Source organism: Uloborus diversus, chromosome 5, assembly GCF_026930045.1.
Source record: "Uloborus diversus isolate 005 chromosome 5, Udiv.v.3.1, whole genome shotgun sequence".
NCBI lineage: Eukaryota > Metazoa > Arthropoda > Arachnida > Araneae > Uloboridae > Uloborus > Uloborus diversus.
In genome coordinates, this window is record NC_072735.1 from 170,443,923 (window position 1) to 170,461,423 (window position 17,501).

The 17,501-nt window shown below is 32.5% G+C and overlaps 1 long non-coding RNA gene across 1 annotated transcript; it reads left to right on the forward strand.

Moving 5' to 3' along the window:
• The first annotated feature begins 687 nt into the window (after positions 1-687).
• LOC129222737 (uncharacterized) lies at positions 688-15,859 on the forward strand. Its single transcript, XR_008580603.1, has 4 exons — positions 688-768; positions 2,691-2,823; positions 12,520-12,626; positions 14,950-15,859. It is a non-coding gene; the product is annotated as an uncharacterized LOC129222737 (long non-coding RNA).
• Positions 15,860-17,501: the final 1,642 nt, after the last annotated feature.

The following is a 17,501-nucleotide window of genomic DNA, read 5'->3' on the forward strand; positions in this document are numbered from 1 at the left end:
TCGTATCTGCAGTTGAGTTCGAAAGGAGAAGTTGCCGTTTAAAGTTGTGTGCCTCCATGTATTTGATTCAGATGCCCCTTTAAAAAAAACAAGTTTTTTTTTAAATAAATATTTCCCATTAACAAATGACCCTAAAACGTTTTACATGAAATATGTGACAAAGAACCGCCTGGTGACCGTAACTCAATTTTGACAAAAAGTGCATATATGACTTTTGTGCTGGCAGCATACATGCTGCGCGGCGTAGTGAAAGTTTTTTAATTTTTTTTTTTTTCTGAAAGCACAAATTTACGGCCAGAAATGGAAAATATTATTTCAATGCAAGTTTTATCAGAAATCTCTCTCTTTCGATATGTACAGTAATTTTCATAAGAAAAATCATTTTGTTCTGTTCGAAAAAATTAAGAAATATTAAGACCCCTTTTACACGATTCCCGCTTTCGGACATCGGACGGCAGACATGTGACGTCACAAGTCAGAGGAAAATCGTTGCTCATTTACACGAAGAGGGTGTCTCATTCAAGGAAAACTTGACCCAAGCTATAACAATAGGCTAACCGCGGCATTCCAAAGGAGTTGTCCATGGGTTGCCATAAAGCAATTAGCGCCGGGTTGCCAGCTTGGCGTCAATAGTATTATTAGAAATAGTTGTAGTTTGATCCAACTGGTTGATTTCGATGTCAACCGGAAGTTCCAGAATGTTGTCTTGTTTTTCCTTAACAACATGGCGATTCGTGAGAAATCTACTTGTGGTTTTCTACGTAAGTCGTAAGTATTATGATATTTTCTTAATATAATTGAAATTCAGGCTGAATAGAAAAAAAAAAACATTCTTTCGTAAGCATTTTATTTAAAAATTGTTATTGTGTGTTTTTTTCTGTTTGTTTACCCGTTTTCTCTAGTTCAAGTACTAATATGATTAGCCAGATTTGTTACTTATAATGCTTAATCTTTTAAAATTTCATTTTGTCTACTTGTTATTCAAGAATAAATTTTGAGTTGAAATTTGTCTTTTTCCTTTTGACAAATTCAGTTCTTTTTACATATCATTGTATTGTATCATGTAAATTATTGATAGTAGTTCAGATTTTGCTGTGTAACTCAAAGATTAAAAAATTTTGCTAATAAGAAGAAAGCTATGAAAATGTTGGATAAAATATTTTAATGTAGATGTGCTAATTTCTTAACTTATTTTGGTATGAATCAATATCACATAAATAGTACATAGATGTATATACAGTAGAATACCTTTATAACGCCGACCTATGTAACGCAATTCTCTATAAACCGCACAACTTTTCAGAAGTAAACAATAGGTTTTTAAGTTTAAAAAATCCCTTTGTTTTGCCTTGCTAATATAAAAGTTGTTAGGAAAATTGAATTTTGAAAGTTTTTCAGCTTAATTCAAAGCCTTTAAATGAAAATCTATATTCACAGTAAAAAGAAAATATCAGATGGCTCTTGAAAATGCAGCTGTTTTGCAAACTATGAAACTGGCAGAAGTGAAGGATAATTCACTTTCTTTTAATTGTAAAGCATATTTATTTGTGAATGATTAGTTGTGTTTTAATACTCATTGCAGATAGAACTAATTCTGAAGTGCTAATATATATATATATATATATATATATATATATATATATATATATATTCTGAATATTAGTTTCAAAATTTGTGAAATGACCTATATAATGCCAAAACCTGTATAACGCAAAAGCTCTGGTCCCAAGGTGTGCTTTATTACGGTCTTCTACTGTACTTGAAAGTCATTTAGGTAAATTTAATGCACTTATCTTTATACATAAATGGCTACTTCTGTATGTATGTATGTCCAGGGTAATCTTCAAAACTACTGAACCGATTTTAACCATTTTTTCACCATAGATAGCTACTTTATCAGGGAGCAACTTAGGCTATAATTTATTCCTAAAAATCGTAGTTTAAAAACGTTATGATCAAAAACAGTAAATGTCATGTAATTTCCCCATTAAATGATTAATATAAAACCAATTGTTACAAAAGTTTGTTGCCTAACAACAGCAATATTCAATATTAAAAGTAATCATAATGAAAATTTTGAATAAAGGCTTCTCTGCAGCAAGCATGACATTTATTGCTATCTTAGAATTTTTATCCTCATCTATATACATAAATGACTACTTTTGTATGTATGTCCGGGGTAATCTTAAAAACTACTGGACCCATTTTAACTATTTTTTCACCAAGATGGCTACATTATCAGGGAGCAACTTAGGCTATTATTTATTCCTAAAAAGCTTAGTTTAAAAATGTTATGATGGAAAACAGTAAATGTCATGTATTTTCTCCATTAAATGATTAAATATAAAATCCATTGTTACAAAAATTCTGTGCCTAACAACAGCAATATTAAAAGTAATCAATAATCATAATGAAAATTTTGCATCAAGGCTTCTCCGGAGCAAACATAAGTTTAAAAAAGTCGTTTGGAAACTCTACTTTTTTCTACTTTATTTCAAACATTTGGAAACTCTACTTTTTGCACACTTAGAGAAACAGCGCCGACTTATATAACACAACTCTCTATAAACTGCACAACTTTTCAGAAGTAAACAATAGGTTTTTAAGTTTAAAAAATTCCTTTGTTTTGCCTTGCTAACATAAAAATTGTTAGGAAAATTAAATTTTGAAACAGTTTTTCATCTTTTCAGCTTAATTCAAAGCTTTTAAATGAAAATTAATATTCACAGTAAAGAGAAAATATCAGATGGCTCTTGAAAATGCAGCTGTTAATGCAAACCATGAAGCTGACAGAAGTGCAGGATGATTCACTTCCTTTTAATGGTAAAGCATGTTTATTTATGAATGATTAGTTGTATAATTAGTGTTTTAATACTCATTGCAGATAGAATTCATTCTGAAGTGCTAATATAGATATATTTTGAATATTAGTTTCAAAATTTGTGAAATGACTTATATAATGCCAAAACCTGTATAACGCAAAAGCTCTGGTCCCAAGGTGTGCGTTATAACAGTCTTCTACTGTACTCATTTGTTCATACTTATTGCTATTTTACTTTTATGGGTAAGGAAGAAGCTCGATTTTTAATCATGTCAAAGCGGTGTGTTTTGAGTTCTTTCAGTTAAAACAAAACGAAAGAAAGTAGTGATTGTTTCTCACAATTATTATTGACCCAGGCAACGCCGGGTATTTTTGCTAGTTAATATATAAATCTAAAACCTCGCTTGCTCAAGTAGCATCAACAATGGTTTTAAAATTTAGGGCTTACTTTGATATAATCGATATTCTATTCCAAACTCAAATTTTATTATGTACCAGAGGCATGTGCAGAGTTTCAATATTGGGGGTACCACTGCATCCGGGCCCGTGATTTAAAATAATCAGTGGGAGGGCAATTACTACTCTACTCCTCCCCCGTCCCACAATAACATTACTACTGCATCTTCACTTTTTCATTTTCATACATCACTAGGGCTGGGCAATATACCGATATACCATCATATATCGATATATATCTACTACAGCAAAAACAATATTTAGATTTCTATCTGTTCGATATATCGTTTATAAAGAAAATACGGGACTTCATTACAGAGAAATTAAAATACTGACTTAACAATACGTAATCTTTCATACCTCTGTGTATGGGTGAATGCTTGAAGTTTTAAGATGTTTTCTGCATTGTTCAAAGAGTTATTTAATTTTTAACTATAGTCAAAAGGAAGAATTCACAAGGTCGCTGAAGGTAAATATGGGCCCCTTTGTCAGTACGTCTCCGGATTTCCTCCCCCTATAGAGTTTTCAAAACTTATATTATTATCATTCAGAGCAGGTTCCTTCCAAGGATCCCTGCTCTCCAGGGCCGTATCCAGAGGGGGGGCCTGACGGGCCCGGGCCCCCCCCCCGAAACCCGAAATGTTTTGCACTGTAAAACAGAAGGTTTTTTTTTTTAAATTCCTAATGTCAGAAAAGGAAAATAACAATGTTTTTTTTAATTCATAATTTTGCTACTATTCAAAATTTATAAAATTTTGAAGAAATACAGAAAAAGCAGTTCAAGTTCTCATTAGCTGCAAGGCACACTTGAAATTTAGACCTTGAATTAGGACTTCCTGCTCTCTTTCCCAATTCAATTCAGGGCAGTCCAGGGTTAAGGCAGGCCCTTTGTCAGTTCGGTAGATTTTTCAAGTCTACCAAACTGACTTCTGCGCACCTCCTCCTCCAGGGGCGTGCACAGAAATTTTGGGGCTGTCGCAAATGCTTTTTTTGGGCCCCCTCCATATTGCTTACCCATAGTTTCAACCCTAGGTTTAAAAATATTGGGCCCCATTTAAGCTCGAGCCCGGCCAACAGGTGTCCCTTCTCCCCTCTGTGCACGAGCCTGCCCTCCTCCCCTAAAACTCTTATAAAACTTACACTGTACTGATTTCGAGCCGGGGACTCCTCAAAGGCTGGGCCCCTAGTTTCCGATTAGGCGAGTATCTTGTTACCAAGATGTGACAAATTCAGCTCCTTGATACATCCTGAGTAAAAAATGCAAAAATCACCATTCTCGCGTGTTTGTAGCATAACTTTCAAGATCATTTTTGTGACTGATATGTTTCTTGTCTTGCATTTATATAATGCTGAATTCAGTATCATGGAAGTTCTTTTGTTATTGCTTGTTTTTTTCCTTACTTTTACTGCATACTGTTAATATCTTTAGTATGAGAAAAAAAAATAACACTTGACTCTCTTTCATTTTCTGCACTACTTGTGATTGAAAAAAAAAGTTTGTTTCGAGAAATAGTTCCTTGCATTTATTTTTAACTTAAAACGGGTGTGTCTTACGAAGTTATAATCATTTTGTAAGACTGTGCAATCAACTTCTGAAAAGTGTAAATAAAGAGCTTCAAATAATTTCAACTGTTCGAGAGTCTTTGAAAATTATTTAAGTTTTTGAAATTCCCTGAAAAATTCTTCAATTTTGTATCTTATCAATAAAATAAAGTATGAATTGTCCAAATGGCCAGAATATTATTCTTCCGTTCTTATTTTCTGAATGTGTACACCATTTCTTTTAAACTATTTTGTACAATTTTCATACTGTAGGGCATTTAATGAAAAAAAAAATGGGGGTAGGAGGAGTGATCAAAAACAAACTTCACTAAAAGCCGATGTGAGCAGATGACGAAGTGCTTCTCTTTTCTCATCTCTCGTTTTTCCTCTCTGTCCATAAAGTTCCATGATTTTGTCGAGCAAGCAGTTTTTATTTTGTTTGATCTTGATTTGCAAAATAATGTATAACTTTTAAAAGACTTTGTTTGCCTATTTTTTTTTTTTTTTTTTCATATTTTTGTAGTCACAATTACCTAATATAAGGCTTCAAAATACAGCTTTTTTTTTCCCGAAAATTTCACGGGAAAAAAACCCCGACCCCCTGAAATTATGGATGTTCTACATCCGACTTAAAGGGACACTCTCCTGTTATCCTTACCACTACAAGGTGAATAAGAAAAATAATAAGAAATTAAAATAAAAACAATCCAAACAGTGGAATCATTAAAAATCGAGACAAAAAGTCTTCTATGTTAACATTTTTATTCGTTTGGTGTGTCTATATATACTATATGTGTGTGTGTGTGTGTGTTAGGGCAATGTGTTAATCCGGGCCCCTCCCGAAAAAAATTTCTGGATACGGCCTTGCTGCTCTCTTTCTGACAAAGCTGACATGACCTCTCATAGGCCCATGAAAGTGAACGTGTATTGGTTAAGAGAGCATCCTAATGCAACAATTAAAAATTAACCAATTGAGGTATCAACATGATTCATAGTTCAAATTAAACATAAACTATTGATATTGAGCTGAATAAAATGTTTAAGAAAAATACTGAACAGAAATATTTTTATTTAAAAAAAATGAAAAACGAAAAAATCCTAATAAGAATACTTATGTCTCACATTTATCACACTCAATTTTTTCAGTTCTTCAGTTAAAGTGCATGATAAAGCAATAATTAGCTTTAAAACTGAATTTTTTAATCTTAACCCCTCCCCCCCCCCCCCCAAAAAAAAAAAAAAGAAAAAATAATTTGAAGTGCTTTAATTAACCAACGTCATTTACATACTTAGCAAAAATGAGAAAATTACATTTTTCAGTAACATGCTTTTTTTTTAAATTGAAATCCGGAAAAAATTAAAAATTTTAACTGTTAAGATTTGTTCTTTTTTACATTTTTAATGGCTGCCTTGTGCTTGATGGATCTCCGTTAAAGCTTTGATGTCTGTGAAATTTAATCTGAGATCCCCTTTGAGGCAGATGTCCAATCTATTTCTTTGCTTCGTGAGAAGCAGCACTACAGAGCTAAATCCTCTTTCAACTAAATATGTTGAGGGGAATGAGATGCGGAGCTGTTCAACTTATTTCCAAATTTGTGGGTAAGTACCCATAAGCTTCACCCAGGCAAGTTCGTAACTGTATTGCTTGAAAGTAATTTTTGATTCACAATCAAATTTCAAATCCATAAACTCTGTCTGCAAAGAGTTTTCCAGTTCATCCACATCTTCGAAACTAAATGGGTCTAAAATCCAGTCAGAAATTTGTAAGTTGATCAAATCTGCAAATCTTGATTCCATGTTCTTTTTTAACTCATCAAGGTGATCAATATAAATCAAAATTTTTTCTTCAGGAAATTCATCATCCACGATTAAACTTTTTTTTAGAATTGGAAACAGGATAAATTCTTTACGGCCAATATTTGCCTTGTGGATTTTGAATTTGGAAATGAATGCTGAAATTATGCTTTTGGCCTTGATGAGGTTTATCTTGTTTCCTTGAAGCTTAATGTTGACTTCGTTCATTTTTTCAAAAATATCCGTGAGATACACAAGTTCCAATTTGCGCTGTTTCAAATTCTCACTTAAAGCAGGATCATGCAAGTCGAGAAACTCAGCTACAAAGTCGAATAATTCAAAGAAAAAGTTTCCTTTGGAAAGCCATCTCACAGACGTAAGTAAAAGCAAGCGATCGAATTTTTCATCATTTTCATGGCAAAGCTTACGAAACAGGCGATCATTGAGAGAATTAGTTTTGATCATGTTAATATCAGTAATGACTAATTGTAAGGTTTCATGTAAAACACCACTCAATTTTTTTGCAGTCAAGTGTTGACGATGAATGACACAATGGAAGGTAATCACTTTTGGCACTTCTTGTTTAAGGTGTACAAGAAACCCAACATGACGACCCGCCATGGCAGGGGCACCATCTGCTGCGCAAGCACTTACATTTGTCAATGGAATTTCTTTTTCTTCAAAATAATCCTTCACAAATTTAAAAATCGACAATCTCTTTGTATCAGTAATCAAAGTTCTGGCGAACAACATTTTCTCAGTTATCAATTTCAGCTCATTAATAAACCCCACGTAAGCTAATAAAATAGCTGTTATCTGTCACAGTTGATTCATCAATCTGTAGTGCAAATTTACTTTGTTTCAAAACATTTATGAGTTTGCACTCAATGTCAGCAGCCATTTCATCTATTCTCCTGGAAACTGTGTTGTTACTCAGGAGGAGAGATTGACTTATCTTTTTACTGGAGCCCTCACCAAGCAAAATTTCAACTATTTTTTTGGCAGTCGGTAGAATAAGAGATTCGCCAATCATATGAGGCTTACCACATTTTTGTATCAAAAGAGACACTTCGTAAGAAGCAAGAAGTCCTTTGTCAAGATCTGTTGCTTGTCTTCTAAGTAATTCACCCACCTTTGGCTGTTTATCCGCTTTTGTTTTGAGGTCTTGAAAATAACTAAGAGGTTTATTTACTTTGTCACCATGTACTCTTGACAAATGCTCTTTCATTCGAGGACTTCATCGCTTCATAGCTAGAAAATGTTTTATCGCACAAAAGACAATGCAGAAACTGCACATTTTGCGGTGACGTGACAAAACCAATTTTTAAATACTCTGCTGAATGCTGTCGGTACTTCTTTTTTGAATTCATATCGAACTTCCACACTACGAAACATGCACAATTAAACAGAAATTCACTAAATTAAATCAAACAATAGAAACTACGTAAGGAGGTTTATGCGCTGATTGCAAGATTCTGAATGACAACAGATAAGTAAATGCAAAAATCCATTCTTACACATATCCATCCAATTTTCAGGCGTTAAGTATATGATGGCGCCAACGGTCAGACAGTGCTTACAAGATTTTTTTTCTTCCTCGTGAAAATGGCATTAAAATAAAAGATTTTATTTTTCGCTTTTGGGATTTTTTTTATCCGAACAGATTTGATTGAGCTGTAAATCATACATGCCTTATTTTCTGGGAACGACTTTCTTTGATTTGACGTGCCATATGCTTGGTTCGGTATTACACAACATAGGTATTCTGAATTATGTACCGATTTGTTTTAATAAACATAGTTTTTGAAAGGTGAAGAAGGTATCCGAATACCGGTCGCCCCCCTATCGCCCCCTAGAAGAGTTCGATCGCCCCCAGGTTGGGAATCACTGGACTAGACTAATGCTTTTGAATATTTTATAACAGAGTGTGATAAAAAATATACAACAGTTGGTCCTAAGGACCACCAATTATTTTTTATCGTGGTCCCAGGCAGGTTTCACTAGTCTGGGACCAGTGGACCAGCACTAATTTCTAACGCTGAACCAAATAACGATTTTATTAATGCTAATTCAGTTTACATCAGATTTTTGCCAAATATGGCAGAGAGATCTTTTGATGCTCAAGAATTCACGTTGGGCTGTTTTCGTTCCCAATCGGGAACCCCCCTCCCACCGGGGACTTCCTTTTACAAATACCTAGTTTTCGTCAGATCTTTGTCAAATTTGGATCAGTGATGCTTTGATGCATAGGAATTTTCATAGGGAGTTTTTCGCCTACCTATGAGGGAGGGGTTGGGTGCGAAAACACCACCATTCCAGTTTACGTCAGATTTTTGCAAAAATTTTACAGACCTGTACTTTGATGCTCAAGAATTCACTTAGAGTAGTTTTTTGTTCACAATGGGGGGCCACCCTCCCTCCCACAGTGGATTTCTTTATGCTAGTCCACAGTTTTCGTCGGATCTTTGCCAAATTTGGCACAGCGGTTCTTTGATGATCAGGAATTGTCATAGGGGTTTTTGCTATGAGGAAAGGGGGGAGGGTGTGAATACACCCCACAAGGGGTTTTTGTTATGCAAATCCAGTTTTGGTCGGATTTTTTTCCAAACATGGTGCAGTGGTCCTTTGATGCTCAGGAATTCACATAAGTTTTTTCTCTTCAAAATGGGGTGTATGGAAACCACCTTCATTGACAGTGCAATACTCCAAAATGTGTGAAACAAGTTCAATTATAGATAAGATGTTGCATTACTAAAGATTCCAACATTGGGCATTTATAATTAAGCACGTTGTACAATGGGCTCGCACATTGCACATTTATGTGATTAAACTTTATTAAGAAAAAACCTGGTAAATTTCTCTTTGAAATCATGGATGACTTATTTTAATATGTGCATTAGTCTCAAAAATATGATTGTCATTCCGAGTCCCTGAGAGCCAAGGCCCCTTGTCAGTTCGGTTGCCAGACCCCCATGCCCCCATAAAATTTACAAAACTTTATACTACTCTGATTATAACCATAAAAAATAATCAATAGTCCTCAGAGATCAACAATCACTGGCTATTTTTGATTACGCTCGGCTAGAAAAATTGGCCTAGCTGATATCTCACTATTTATTAGCCAAACCATTGGTTTCCTTTTTTTACAATTTTTTTCTAATAAATTTATGTAATTTTAAATTTTACATCTACATTGTACCAAATATTTACATACTTGGGGGGGGGGGGGGATAACGTCCTAAAACTAAATGAAAATAGTCAAATTCTCAAATATTCAGTAGCCTATTTTAGCGGTTGTGAAAAAGAAAAGTGAAGTTGGTTTTAAAACTACATTTTGCTATTTAAGACACCAAAGCAAAATATTTTTTGCCAAATTTTTTTTTTTTTTTTTTTTTTTTTTTTTTTTTTGAATATTGGAACATTAAGTGTATTAAAAAATCCTCATCAGTAGAAAAAATGTTTTCCTTTTTTCTTATTTGTTTCGCATTGTTATTCAACACTAATGTTTATCATTTAGAACTTAATTTGCAGTAGTACAGTGATTTTGCACATTTAAGTATTTATTTATTTGTAGTTACATTTTAGTGCTTTATATAATACAATCCAAATTCAAAATAATAGAATATCAGAACTGTTTGAACAAAACTTGTCCCTGGGTCGGAAAAAAATGAACGCATGAAATTAAAAAAACAAGAACTCATTATTCATGAAAGGGCAAATCAATTTAAACAACTTTTCAGATATTATTTTAACGATTTATAGGTCATTAACACATTGGAATAATAAATAAATTTTTTACATGGGACAAAAAATTAGAATAATCGATTCATTCAATGTGAAAAAGTAGAGAAAATATTTGCTTACCTGTTGCCCTATAGTTTGTCACAAGTATGAAGCTTAGCGCCTGGATAATTTTACGCTCTTATAAAAGCTTTTTATTGCTCAAAATGGGTCGTCAAGGTGATAAATAGGAAAAAAACGAAATTACATATTGCATCATTTCTTAAAGTTAGAAAAAAACTATCCAATTCAATTCAAATGAACCTTTAACCTTTCTATGGTATGTAAGATTTTAAAGGAATATAAGACTGACCAACTAAAAAGTAATCGAAGTAAACGAGGTAGAAAAATTGTAACACCTGGCAGAGATGAATTCAAATTAAAGTAAATTGTCCAAAATAATCGTTTGAAAATGCTTCTTATGTCCATAAGTGTTGGACAGAATGTATAGTTATCTTATCCACGCCAACTACACTTGGATGGTTGCATAAACTGCAGTTTTAATTGCGGATCTACAAAGTAAGACCAAAGATAAACATGAAGCAGAAAAGTGCACAACTATCCTGGAGTAAAGAGAAGCTCATTTGGGTGCAACAAGACTGAAAAGACATTTTATTCAGTGATGCATATTTATTTGTAATATCTGTCGAAAAAATAGGAGATCAGGGGCAACCTCAAGCAGGGGCAACAACGTTGGAAAAGTATTATATTCAGTGATGAATCATTTTTGAAATATCTGTAAACAAAAAAAGGTGTTTGGGTTTGACGTTTAAAAGGAAAAGCGTATGAGAAATCTTGTGTAAGAGGTTCTCTCCACTTTGTCACATCCTTCTTGGTTTGTGGGTGCATAACAGCTGCTGGAATTGGGAAGTTATATATATCATAAAATAAAACAATGCGTGATTTCCGCTGTTAATCAATAATACTGAATGATATTTCATCTGAGGCACAGCAGTTACCCATTTAGCGACACATTTTATATTCCAGCGAGGTTCCACTCTGTGTCACATCTCTAAATCGACTCATAGATTTTAAACAGAAAGAGGAATTTCGGTATTGAACTGGTAAATCAACTCTGCCAATCTCAATACAATCAAGAATTTGGTGTACCATCAAATCTAAATAAATCCGTTCAAGATCTGGTGCCCGCCAACAAAATTTAGCTTGTTGCCGCATTGAAGAGAGTATGGAAACAGTGTCAGAAATGATTAATGTAAATAGGTGGTAGAATCCATGTGAGAGAAAGGATTAAAGCATCGAATTCAGCAAAAAATGAAGCATTCTAGTATTAATGTTGTTTCTTTTGAAAGTGTTTTCCCCCCTTTAATTTGAATATTCTAATTTTTTGACTCAATGTAAATCTTCATCACTATAAACGTTTGGATTATTCTGTCTAAGATTATTTTTAATTGAGTATATTTGAGATGAAATTCGCACTCTAATGTCTAAGAAAGGTAGCATGTTCATTTAAATGCCTAATTTGCACTTATATTTGGTTAGAATAAACTTTTTTCCAAAATGTGGGAAGTATTCTATTATTTTGAATTTGAGTTGTATTTCATCGATTAGCTGAAAATGAAACTGTTAAATTTTTTTTTAAAAACTTTATAAATGTAATCATAAAGTGCAAATAATTTTAGGTACAAAGTACAAACACGCTTAAAATTGAATTTTTAAAATTTCATTTTAATAAAATATCTGAAGAGTTCAAAAATTTTGGATGGCCTCTCCCAAAATGATTGGCTAGATCTGCCACTAAGCTAGAGTGTATATATTGGTAAAGATTAAGAAAAATATAAAAGAGATGAATAGCAACGCACACACATGTACGTGCAGTTAGGTAATTTATTGAATTATGCTACAAATATGCCGCACTTGTGTTAAATTTATTTGAATATAAGATAATTAGGCATGAAGAAAAAAAGTTCCAAAAAAAAAGCAATTTAGACTATATTTGGTCAATTAAAGTCGTGTTGTCCGTGGATCCGCCCCTTTCAAAAAGAAAGCACTTATTTAATATTTCTCGTTTCTTATACTTTGCATAAATGCAGTCATTACATTCTTTTGATTTCTGTTATTAAATTACAGTTTTATCTTATGATTAAAAATTTTGCTTCAAATTTCAGAGATTGTGAATGGAGATTACAAATAAGAATGCCTGTAGTGATGACCATTCTTTACATGCTGTGGAGGAAGTTCTGCTGATGATTACGCTACTTCTAATTAAGTGGCGGTAAGTATTTCTTGGCTATAAACTATTCTTAGCTGCAAATAAAATATTAACTTTCATGCAATAAGCAAACAAAAATTAGCTTGTGGATGAAAAGACTTCTTATGTTTTGTTTGATGTCTTTTCAATAATAAGGTTGTTTTTTTTACTTAATTATCAAAAGTCCTTTGTAACCCTAAAGCGTGTGTCTCCGATTCTAGTTGCTATTTGTACCATTTAAATGTTTTTATGATGTTAGCACCTTCTTTTAGTTGTGTAACATCAATTTCTATTTGTACAGAACTTTTCTTTTGCATTTTCTTTACTTGGAAACCAGCCAAGGAAGCTGGGGTTCATAATAATCCCTACTTGCATTAAGACATTCTGAGATCGGTAATATGATCTGAAACTAAAGTCTGTGGGAACAATCCTTTCTCACCCCCTTCGTCTGAACAATGCCCTTGTTTTATAATGTCATAGTATTGCTTTTATCATAAGTAATAAAATATGACTTAGTAGTTTGCTATCATGTGCAGAGAAAATAATTTTTGTCACTATAATGCACAGACTAAACAAATGTCAACGAACTATAATGTACAGTACAAATGAAAAGAAGGCTATCTTAATTAAAATAATTAAAAATATACCTAAAACACCTTCAAAAAAGTGTTACAAATATAACTTACATTTTTACCGCAATAGTAACCTTTTTTTAAAACTTTGCTTCTAGTCATCATATTATAAAGTATGTGAGTAAGCATAATTAGTCCATTTGCAAGTCTATAAATCTTTTTTGGTACGTTTTTGATCATATTAGTTTTTTAAATAGTATCTGGAAATCCCTGGAGCAAAGTTTGAACCGTATATGTTGATTAAATTGAAAACTAAATAATTCATTTTACTATTTTGAAATACATATTGTGTTCTTGAAAATACTTTGCCAATAGTTCTGTCACTTGATTGTGAAAATACACATACTCTAGTTTGAAATGCAAGCAGTGTGTTCTATACTGACCCTCAGTGCACTGAGATACAGGCCCCTAAAAAGTACACATTTTATCATATTTTGATGACAAAACTGTTCTTTTTTCTTAGCATTGAGCATTAACCATACATTTAATGACCCTATTTAATAATTTATATATATCGCTACACAAATTGCTCATAAAAACTATAGTTGAACCTTGGATTATTGCTTGGATGTTATATTTCAAATACAATTTTTCTTGATCCATTCTTTCGAGCCAATTTCTCCCCATTTTCCAAATTTAATACACAATTGGAATTCAGAAGTTTTTGAAGAGAAAATATAAGAATGAACTGAAAATAGAAATTATGAACAAAATTAAAGGCAAATTGCATGGGGTCACAGTTGCCCTACAATATAGGGTGCACTTTAAGGGCGCCCATATGGGAGGGGGGTCTTTTTTCTTTGCAAATGCATTTCTTCTCCAGCAATTAAGGAATAAGTTATTGAAAATGTCAAATTTTAATAACTTTAATCTGTAGTGAAATCTGTTTCTATGGGGAAAATATCCTGCTAAACCATGGAGAGGATATCTGAGGCGCCCCCTCCCCCTTAAAATTTTGCATATGGATGCCCTTGGTGCACTTACCCCATCTTACTTTAAATAAAGGGAAAGTGCAACCCTTCTCATAAACAAAGTCTGGTTAAAGTAATTAACTAAAACATGTCATGTATGTTAGTATGTAGTAACTTGTTGCTAAAAAATACAACGTACACTTGCTGACTTCAGCTGTTTGATACGACAACAAAATAAACCAAACAAACTTTATCAATCTTCGCATTGGAGTATTTAAGTTATCACTGATTGTGTTTTATCTATGAGAAACCAGTGCCAATCTCTACTTATAGGATTTATCACCAGACATTCTCCCGACATGTTCAATGCATGGCAGAAGTCTCTTCAGGCAGCATTCCCCAAATTCTCAGGCGACGCACTTACCTGAACACCTTACATAAGTTTTTTTTTTTTTAGCTAATTTTAAGTAACTGGACTGTTAATTTTTCCACTGCCTTTAATTTTCAATCCTAATCTTGATTTTTTTTTCAGTTGGGTATTGACTATTTATGATTAACTGTAATGTAGTTTAAGATAGGTACTGCTTGCTATGTTGTTATTTATATTATATCATTATTACTATTATATTGTACAGATTGTATTACTGTAGATTTTAAGAGGGAGAAAGGGTCAAAAGATATCAAACCCCAGGCAGCAGTTATGTTTGCCATGCCATTACATGCAAACTTTTGTACACATTCAACTTTTTTTTATAATGTACATCTGGAATGCAAACTTATTTATTTTTATTTATTTATTTTCAGCTGTTAATTTAAAACGGACTTGGAGAAAAAGAAAAAAAGTGATGTAGATGCCAGCTATTAAAGAAGACTATTCTATAATTATGATTGACTCTATTTGTACCTTTGACTCTTATTTGTAGTAAAAAATTTTGAACTAAAATTTTTAATGCAAATAAATTTGTTTAATTTCTCTAATTCAGTCTATGTTTATTTCTTTTAAGTCTTACGTTAAAAAAAAAAAAAAAAAATTTCATTCATTTGTGTTAACTACTTATAAAAAATGTTTTTAATGCTCTATGTATGTTTTTTTTTTTTTTTGTATGGTGTACGTTTGTAGTAGTTTGGTTGTAATTTAGTTTTAGATCATGAAATGGCGCCATCCTGAAAAGAAAATCTTCACAAAGCTGTAAAAGACTCGAATATATTTGTAGTTCAAAATTGTCATTTATTACATTTAAGTCAATTGTTGCATTATATCTTGAGCACTTTCATTTGCACACAAGCATAAATATCAAAAAAATTAGTTACTATTATGGAAAACAAAAAAACTCGTGTACAAATTGAAATCTTTGATGAAGAATTCAACTTTTATGTAACTAGATTAGAATCAGCTGAATAAATAAGATACATATATATTTACATGCCCATGCTAGGTACGCCACTGTCTACAGATTGTTTTTGCATATTTTTTAAGGGGGAAAAGGCCTAAATTATATCTGACCCCTTGGCAACTGTCATATTTTCCTTGTTGACAGCAGTACATGCAGAGATTTGTGTGCATTAAACTTGTTTTGAACATATACCTCTGAAATGCGAACTTATTTATTTGTTTTTTTACTTTTCAGTTGTTAATTGGAAACTGACTTGTAGAAAGGGAAAAGAAATGTGATAAAGATGACAGCTATTAAAAATTACTGTTTTGTACTTTTGATTGTTGCTCACTTTTAACTTTTAATTGTTGTAAAAAAATTGAACAAAAATTATTGTTGCAAATAAATTTTACTTATTTTTTTCTATATTCTTGTCTATATTTCTTTCTTTTTGAGTCTCCAAAACAACGTTTTTCTTCTTGTGAAGTACATATATAATATAATTTCAATGCTCCATATATGTTTTTCTTTGTACGCTTTTTTTTTTTTTTTTTTCAACAGACAATATCTTTTGACATTTTATACTATACCTAATACTAATTCTTGTATTTGTAATTGCTGCAAATTATTTTCTCTTTGGATTGGTATGATCATTAATAAACACATTAGTGAGTAAGAATTTAAAATATTGAGCTATCATATGAAGAAACATTCAAAGAATAATGTAATGCAAAAAAGTAATCATAACTCTGTCCACAAATAAACTTTTCTGTGTTCCTATCTTAAAGATATCATTAAATATTTGGTTCTCAGAAGAATTGAGAAATGGTAAAATGCATTTGATGATTTAAGTTTTAAAAAATAGTTATCACTTGAGTTCAACTGTCGAAAAATGTATTATGAAACATACAAAGCTATTTTAAAGTTCAAAATGTATTTTACTGCAAGTAACAATCCTATATGCAAAATAACAAAAGAATTTTGCTTTTTCTTTTCTTCAACAAAATTACTGAATTAAAAGCACAAAAAGATAATTCATTATTTTTCATAATGTCGATGAAATGAAATAAGAAAGGAAAAATGTTCAGAATTTCTTATTGTCATAAAGGTCTAAAGCAACGGTGATTAACATATGGCTTTTTGGGCCTCATCCAGCATGCGAACTAATCCACAAAAGCCACCATATCCATTTAACCACCACCATTAAGTAAATTCCATAACAATGTTTAAAAAAAGGGATAGGGGTTTCTTTGTAAGGAGATTAAATTGTAGAAGGGGTGGGGGCAATGTGTGATAGGATCTTGTGCGACTGGAGGTGCCATTGAAGGCATTGCTCTCTATATCATGTTTCGTTATGAGCTTTTCCAGGGGAATGGAGGGGGCAAATAGTGTCACTGCAGTGAAATTATACCACACCAATTCCAAATTGGGTAGTGGTGTGGTGGGAACCAAAACCACACCAATTTACATTTTATAAATACAAAGGGTTGGCACAAAAGTCATGGCAACTATTTTTCTTGAAGATACCAGCCCGGTTGGAAAATGATATATACAGACAAAAGGACAAGGTGTTAGCTACATATGTGGACATTAGGGTGTTTATAAAAAAAACTTCTTTTCAGCTAGAGTCCAGGACACCCCCTATTTTTCTTTAGACTTACTAATAGTATTACGCTGTAAAAGTTTTAGCAAAAAATTGCATTTTAAGTCTTTTATTTGGAAAAAAATGTCAACGGAAACTAGCTTATCCAGCCCTTATCACTTAACTTACTTAAACAACTTAAATGAATTTTTTTGGGACTTCAACTACAAACGAGTTTTGATAGGACCCCCTCCCTCCTTTTAGTTTATATCGTGATGATAGCTTTAAAAGGAGGTTTTTGGGAGGAGCTCACGAATCTTCCATCCCTTTCTAAAATATGTATAAATATAGTTAAAAATCGAATTTTTAAAGCCTCAAAGGCAAAATATTTCCAGAAAGGA